We start from the raw sequence: 7,667 nt of genomic DNA on the forward strand, positions 1-7,667 counted from the left end.
GAGCCTGGGTCCCTCTCCGGCGCAGCTCCGAGCCGCTGCGCTCCCCCGCTGGCCTCTGCGGGCGTGTTCGCTTCGGAGCTCGGGAGCCTGGGAGACGTCCGCTGTGCTCGCGGCGCCGCTCCAACTACTTCGAGCCCGACCGGTCCGAAGCCTGCGAGTTTGAGGACTCCCTTCTGGGTGAGATTGTCACGGCGAAGCGAGGTGCCCTAGGCGGTGCGCCGCGCCCGGACGCTCCTGGAGTGCGCCCTGATTTTTAGGTTCGGTATTGGGGTGTGTTTAGGGTTCTGGTCGGGTTCCGCTTGAAGGCGTGAAGTTCCCCACTGTACCAAGCCTAGTTGCTATTCTGTGGAGACCCGACATCACCAGAGGCCAATGTCCCGGAGGACAGGGAGTGTCCTAAGTGTCGCTTGTCGACCCCAGCTCCAGGGGCGTGCCCGTCATTCCTCAGCGCGAGGGAAAAGGCAATCGCATTTTCCAGGGAGTGCTGACTTTTCGTTCAAGATCGCAGCCCCCTCGGCGAATTCCCGCCTGCTGGATGGAGTGTGCGTGGCCCCTGGGCGGTTGGCACGTATTTGACCTAGTCACGGTCGTGACCTCCAAGTCCCCGCCCGCCCCTCGGAAAGTGAAGCTGGTCCTTTGTGCGATGGCCTCTGGGGACACCACTGCTCCGCTCTCAGCGGCCAGTGGAGGCGCGCTGGTGTCGCCCTACCCAGCAGGACTTTCCCAGTTCCAATCCATCATGCCTGTGGTCAGGCCTGTCACTTGGGACCTTTGCTCCAGAATTACCCTTCCTGCCCCTGCCCGGTGGCCCCCACCTTGACACAGCATGATGGTGGTCAGGCAGCTGGGTTTCCACATGGCCTGCAGCAGTTTGATTCCTGGACCTGGAGGCTTGAGATTTGCACCAGGTGTGTGTGCGTGTGTGCCCCAAATCCCCAGAGGAGAACGGAGGAGAAGGGATTGTAGTGTGGCCATCCTCTGGGGGATGATTTCTCACTTCCCCTCTCTTTCTACCTCTCTGTCCCTCCTCTCCAGTGAGCCCATGTGCTATGGCGGAAAACCTAAAAAACAAAAACACACAAACCTCCCCCCCAAAAAAAACCCAAAAAACAAGAGAACATGAATACCCAAGGTGTGGAGAAGTGATGTTAAAGAATTCCTTCAAACACACACGCACACACACACACACACACACACAGCCCTGCGGAGAGAGCAGCCTAGAACTGTCTCATGCTCAGTGGAGAGGACACAGAGGCCTCCCTGGCTGATCCCTTCATCCTCGCTGCTTTTGGGGCAGTACGTAAAGACACCCTAAAATCACCCTAAAAGACACTCTAAAACATGGGCTTGCCTTCCCTCAAGGTCAGTCCTGGGAAAATCAGGTTCAAACAATGGGGAAGGAGGAGAGGCGCGATCCCGGCCATGTTTGATCATGTTTCTGTGGATGGGACATGGCCGTTGTCACCAGCACCACCCTGTCAAGTCCACCGCAGGGCTGCTTCTCCCCATAAGGCCATCCGGCCTTTGTGGGGACTGCCACAGCCAGGAGAGGTGGAGGACAGCCTTGGCGGCCCCCGTGTGGGGCAGAGCGGGGAGAGGGGAGACCGGGAGACAGTATGGCTCAGAGCCCTGGTGGTTGTAACCAGCCAGGAAAGCCCAGACCCACAGGTGTGAGCTAGCTGTGAGTCATGGGCCTGAGCAGGCGGGAAGGGGAGGGAGAGAGGTTGGAATTTGGGAGGAATGGGGAGGAGGAGAAGCAGGAAGGAGAGTGAGAGAAGGAGCACTCTATTTGAAGAAGAAAGAGAAATTAAAGGTAGTGAAAGAAAAGGAGAAAAGAGGTGAGGAGGCAGACTGGGCTGGGGACTGCCTAAGTGACAATACACAGGGGACTTGAGGTGGTGGCATGGTGGTTAGGGGGCTGGATCCCACATGGCTGACAGCGTGGTTCAAGTCCCAGTCCCAGAGACCTGACAAATATCCTGGGTGAGTGTGTGTGCCCAAAATCCCAAGAGGAGAATAGAGGAGAAGGGACTGCGGTGTGGCCCTGTTCACTAGGGGGTGATTTCTCACTTTTTTCCCCCTCTCTCTCTGGTGGGTGCAGATGCCCTATAATTAAAAAAAAAAGTTCATAGAACAATGGAAATAAGTCGAAATTTATTTTAGTACAAAAGGATTTGAAATCTATGCCTAGTTTTTTCATGAGACCCATTTCCCATGAATTCTTGAAGCCCCTTCTCAGGGCACCCCACTCCCTTAGCTCACAGCAGGAACCACTAACAGAGACAGCAGTGCCCACAGCAGTGGGGGCCAGGCCTGTGCCCCGTCCTAGAAGGTGAGGAGGACACATTTCAAGGTATACAAGGGAGCAAGGACAGTTTAGGGTGCTGGTGAGGGCAGCGGGATCCAGCCAGTTGCCTTAGGAGGGAAAACAGAAAACCGTACTTAGGCTAGAGGCCCAGTGGAAACATGACCGGGTTACCACGCTCAGCAATTGACGGGCAGCAGTCTGGCCTGCCCAGGGCCTCAGACCGGGTCCTGCTGCCACAGCACGCACAGGGTGGAGAGGGCTCTGGGCTGGTTTGTAGAGGGCTTGCTGTGTGCAGAGGACTGGGGATGTGCTAGGAGAGTCCACGTGACATGGGCTCTTCTTGGAAAGAGGTGGCAGGTGTATGGCTAAGGGGCTCCCCATACCCGAGCCCACTCAGACTGTCCCGGGAACCAGTGGCCGCCATTTAACTAGCATGGGGCAGGGCTGCTGGGTCATGGAAGAGGGTGCCGCCATGACACTGTGGCAAGCGACACTGATTCGGTACAGCAGGCATTGACTGGAGGGGGCTCGAGGTCAGTCACTCGAGGTCACACGGCCAGGAGACCACGGAGAGGCAGAGCCGCAGTGTGGACTCTGAACCAGGTGGCCATGGTGACTCTGGGCCAGTTGCCCTCCTCGGCTTCAGCTTCCTCAAGTGTAAAATGTGAGAGTGATGGCCTTGGGGGAGGGGACAGAGAGCAGAGTGCATGCCACCTGCGTGGTGGTGGTACAGGGAAGTCGCAGGTGAGCGCTGGCTGTGGCCAACAGCACTGTCCAGACTCTGGGGAGGAGACCCTTCGCCAAGTCAGCAAGATCTCTGCCGTGAACCAGTCAGTCACTGGGCCCAGGCGTCACAGAACTCCACGAGAGCGAGACTGACCCTCCCCCAGCCTAGGTCAGATGTGTCTTTAAAAATAATGACCCAAAAGCCATTAAGAAAATTCTTTAGGAAATTGTGAATATTTATAGATTTTTTTTTTTGCTACTTCAATTTACATAAAATTCACCACCCAGGAGAAAAGGCCTGAGTCAGGCTGAGCGCTGGAGGTGGAAGATGCTCCGCGTGCCCGAGTGATCGCCTCTCTGCATAACACTCAAACCCTAATGGCAACAGCATGTATCTCACTGGGTAACTATTTACATTTTTTTCTTACAAGCTGCAAGAACTCTGAAAAGTCTGTCTCACAGAGAACTCGGCTTTCCTCTCTGGTGCTTAATATCTTTCAGCGGCTGGCAATTACTGCCTTGGCCAGAAGCCCTGAGTTAGCACTGAGGCCCTGGAAGACGGTCCTGGTCCTTGTTCTGCCCCATCCCCAGGCTTCAGACATAGCCTGGGGCGTGAGAAGGGCCCAGAGGAGCCCGGTGGACACCGAGGAGGAGCAGGGCCGCCAGCCCACAGCTCCCTCTGCGGTGGCCGGCTGGGGCTGTGTTCTGTAATTCCTTGGGCCCTGGCCTCCCAGTGGGCTGTGCGCGTCTGTGCGTCCTCGTCCCCCGTGTTCCTAGCCTATTGCCTAGTTGCTGTTCAGTGTTTGGCCATCATCCCAGGAGGCGCCGCAGAGCGCCAAGGGCTGTCCTAAGCACCCCATGTAGTATCTCATGTAATCCTCCCTGAAGCCGCGAGGTAGGTCCTGTGGCCCATGTCACAAGAAGGAAATAGCCTGTCTGAGGTGCAGCTGCTGAGAGGCAGGGCTAGGCCGTCGCAAGGACCTGGACTGTCCGCTGCTGAATGAGGAAGAATCTTACGTGTAGGGCTATTTGTTTTAATCTCACCTCACCGCCTTCCCTAAGATCTAAGGCGGGTGACTGCATAGACGTGTTCTCGTGCATGTTTCGTCATCCCACAACGGTGTCCGGTTGTTCCAGGCAGATGTCCTCCGTTTGGCAGGTGGAGACGTGGGGCCCTGAGACACGGGGAGTGCAAGGTCACCCTGGCTAGCACTGGCTTCTTAACTCCCTCTCCTTTTGCTCTAGGGCCACACCACCGCCTTGCTGCAGAAGGGGATATAACTCCTGATAAAAGACAGAGGAATTAACTCCTTGTCCTCCCCTAAGAAGTTTCTTTAGAGAAGTGGAGGGGAGAAAGGAGGAAAGGAAACAGACTGCAGTTTATCTCCACTCTGCTCTGCCTGTTTGATCCAGGTCCTTGGTCTGCAGCTGAGCAACTGCTTTGAAGCAGGGGTTGCATTTATCTCCTATCGGCCCCCAGGGAGATAGCTGGGCCGCCTGGGGAGGGTGCTTTTGAAGTGCCTCCCACCTCCTGCTGCATGCCCTGCCCTCACCTGCAACTCTGGCCCTGGGCATTGGCCCTTGACTGCTTTGCTCCCTGGGGCTTTCAGGCTCCTTTGAGATTCCTCTTTTTAAGTTGCAGGTATTGCTTGGGAGGCATCACACCTCTGTTATCAGCCAGCGCCTTGATAGTGAGGAGCAGACTGGGCGTGCTCCCCTGGGGCCATGTGACATGTGTTACTGTGTGCTGACATCATTCTGAGCACCTTTGCTTCCCACATAGGGTAGACCCAGAGGTGGGCGCTATAATTATGCCTGTTTTATCGAGAGTCCCTGAAGCCAAGAGACAAGTAAGTGGGCTGAGAAAGTGGTAGAGTCGGGGTTCGAACACAGGTCCTTGGTTCCTGACCCACTCCAGCATGTAGGGCAGAAGGTGAGGGAGCCTGGCAGAGGGAGAAAACCCAGCGGGAGTTGCTGAAGATAATTGCTTTAGACACTTTGCAGAGGGCTGGTCTTCTCCATCAGGACTTTCCTTTCACTTTGACAAATGAGAAACGAGGTAGAGAGGAAACTGAGGCCCAGAAGGACAGGGCAGGGACAGGGATTCATTCAATGACTTGATCGGATTGCGGTGATGAATTCAATTAGTCATCTGCTCAAGTACTGTTTATTGACCGTTCATCAGTATTTGGTGTGTGCAGGCCCAGAGGTTTCTGGGGTGGGTAGAGCCCAGAGCAGGGTAACAAGTCAGGCCTGCCGTCTCTCTGCTGTGCACACACAGCAAGTCCAGAAACAAGGACAGCCCCATGGGCATCTGTGTGCTGCTTTTGCAGATTAAAAAAAAAAAGTCAGGAGGCTCTAAGTTAAATCCTGCTAGTATCCCATAGTCTAGTTACCCTTATTCTTATGTGATTTATTTAGTGTTTTTTTTTTCTTTTTTGGTATGGTTGTTGTTTGTTCATGTAATTCTTCCATGGGGGTGCGCGGAGGAGGCAGACCTGCCATGGGCTTGTGCCCTGGAGGTTTGTGACCCCCTTTGGTGCCCTGTGGCTGTGATCCGTGTCCAGCTCCCAGCCGGCCCCAATCATGTGCACTCGTGCATGCCTGGAGCTCACGGAGGCCTCTGGACCTGAGCAGGGAACCTTCCCATGTGGGGTTGCCTCTCCAAGTGCAGCACTTCACTGCTGAGCCACTGAACAGCCCTGCTCACTCGGTCAGAGTCAGATTTCTGCTAACATTTACTGACCACCTTCTGGACACACACTCATTCCAGGGGTGTTCATACACCCTCTCCCCCTTGGGAATAAGGGGAGTCCAGCGGTAGACTGGCGTTTGTTTCGTTATTTATTTTTATTTTTTGGGTAGTATGACCTGCAGAAGTCAAAGCTCCAGAAGGGCACAGCTGTGCAGTTTCTCGGCCGTGGTTCAGTGGGGGATGGTTCCCCGCCTCACCAACTATTTGCTGAGAAGAGGGACTAAGCGTCCCGCTGCCTGGGCGTGTCGGACAGGGCCCGTGGTCACAGACACCGAGCGGACGAGCCCCTCCGTGCCAGTGAGGCTCTGGGGCAGCTGAGTAACTGGCTGTTAGGAACCGCAGCCAGTTACTCACGAGGGACACGAGGATGGGAGGGTCGGGCTGGTCAGGGGCTGGCTGGGCTTGCAGAGTCAGCATAAACTTAAATTCCTGGATTTCTAAAGTGAAAATCTCCGCCTCCTGCATGTGCACTCGCCAGAGAGAGATACAGAGACAGACAGAGGGAAAGTGAGACGTCACGCCCTTGGGGGGCTTGGCTACATTGCAAGTGCATCTTCTCCATTCTCCTGGGATTTTGGTCATGTGCACCTGCCCAGTGTAATTTTCAAGCCACCAGGTCTGTGACTCCAGCTGCAGTCGGCCTCCTGGGGTCCAGCGCCCTAACCACCATGCCACCTGCTGGCCCCTAAAGTAAAATTGTAACAAGAATTTCAAGTCCCATGAGCATGTCTCTCTCTCTTAGCCCCTGACCTCCTTGGTCAAAGAACTGTCATCAGACGTCCTGAGACTCTTCCACGTCTCCCCAGGCCTGCCATGGATAAGCTCAACATGGCTGCTTCTGCCAGGCTGTAGTTGTTTTTCTCTTTCATCCTCTTAAATAAATAAACCAATGTATAAATGAATTAAAAAAAGCAAAACCAGGGGCCAGCAGGTGGCGTAGTGGTCATTGCACTGGACTACCCACACGACTGACTGCGGCTCTAGTCCAGGACCTGGAGGCTAGAAATTCATGCTAGGTGCAGTGTGCATGCGTGCCCAAATCCAGGAGGCCAATAGAGAAGGCAGGATTGCAGTGTGGCCATCCCCCTTGGGGGGGTGACTTCCCACTTTCCCTCCCTCTGTCTCTCTCTGGTGAGTGCATGCACTTGATGACAAAAACGTAAAAAAATTAATTAAATTAAAAAAGCAAAAGTAAGGACTGGCCCCATGTACAGAGGGTTCCACATGGCTGACTGAGTTTGAATTCTGACTTTGAAAAACACGCTGGGCCCATGCTCATGTGCACGTGCGCCCAGGGTCCTGATGGAGGGAGAGCTGGAAGAAAAAGGACTGCAGCCTGACCAGCCCCTGTGTGGGGGGTGCTTTTCTGTTTCCCATGCACTCACATGCCTTCTGACATCCAAGCGGAACTAAACCAAACCAAACCAAAACGAAAAGCAGAACAGCCAGAGCCTGGAACACTCCGGCAGCTAAATTCCGCAAGTGAGCGCATCCTTTCCTGTCGTTGGCCAGGCCAGGCCTGCCCCCACAGGTCCCGAACTCTCCCCGGGAGGGGCGAATTCTCCACCGCTGCAGTTAAAGTGCATGGGGACAGGTCTGTTGATGACAGGAGACGTGTTTTTTAAACAACTGACGGAGCCGCAAGATGGGACACGACAAGAAAGTGCGAGTTGTTGAGCAGGAGGGACAGGAGGCTGGCCAAGGAGGACAGTGTTCTCTTTATCCAGGCTGGGAACTCATTCATCCTGTCCCGAGCAAAGAAATGCGTCTGGGTGTCGGGAGGGGGATCAGGTTGGTGTGCTGTAAGAACGGCTTTCAGAGACCTGGGCCTAGGTCCTCTTGAGCTTCCTCTGCTTGGCTGTCTCCCTCTGAGAGACA

At 54.9% G+C, this 7,667-nt stretch overlaps 1 long non-coding RNA gene across 7 annotated transcripts in view; it reads left to right on the forward strand.

Annotated features, from left to right (window-relative positions):
- The first annotated feature begins 6 nt into the window (after positions 1–6).
- Positions 7–7,667, forward strand: part of LOC102492734 (uncharacterized) — a 37,419-nt gene continuing 29,758 nt past the window's right edge. For 5 of the 7 annotated variants that reach the window (XR_003548256.1, XR_003548258.1, XR_337676.3 and 2 more), the window contains exon 1: positions 7–177. This is a non-coding gene — a long non-coding RNA (uncharacterized LOC102492734). Of the gene's footprint in view, positions 258–3,322; positions 3,438–7,667 lie in introns of all 7 variants that reach the window. The other 2 variants (XR_003548254.1, XR_003548255.1) reach the window with 2 other exon arrangements.

The sequence above is a fragment of the Tupaia chinensis genome, unplaced genomic scaffold (assembly GCF_000334495.1).
Source record: "Tupaia chinensis unplaced genomic scaffold, TupChi_1.0 Scaffold148801_1, whole genome shotgun sequence".
Classification (NCBI taxonomy): Eukaryota; Metazoa; Chordata; class Mammalia; order Scandentia; family Tupaiidae; genus Tupaia; species Tupaia belangeri.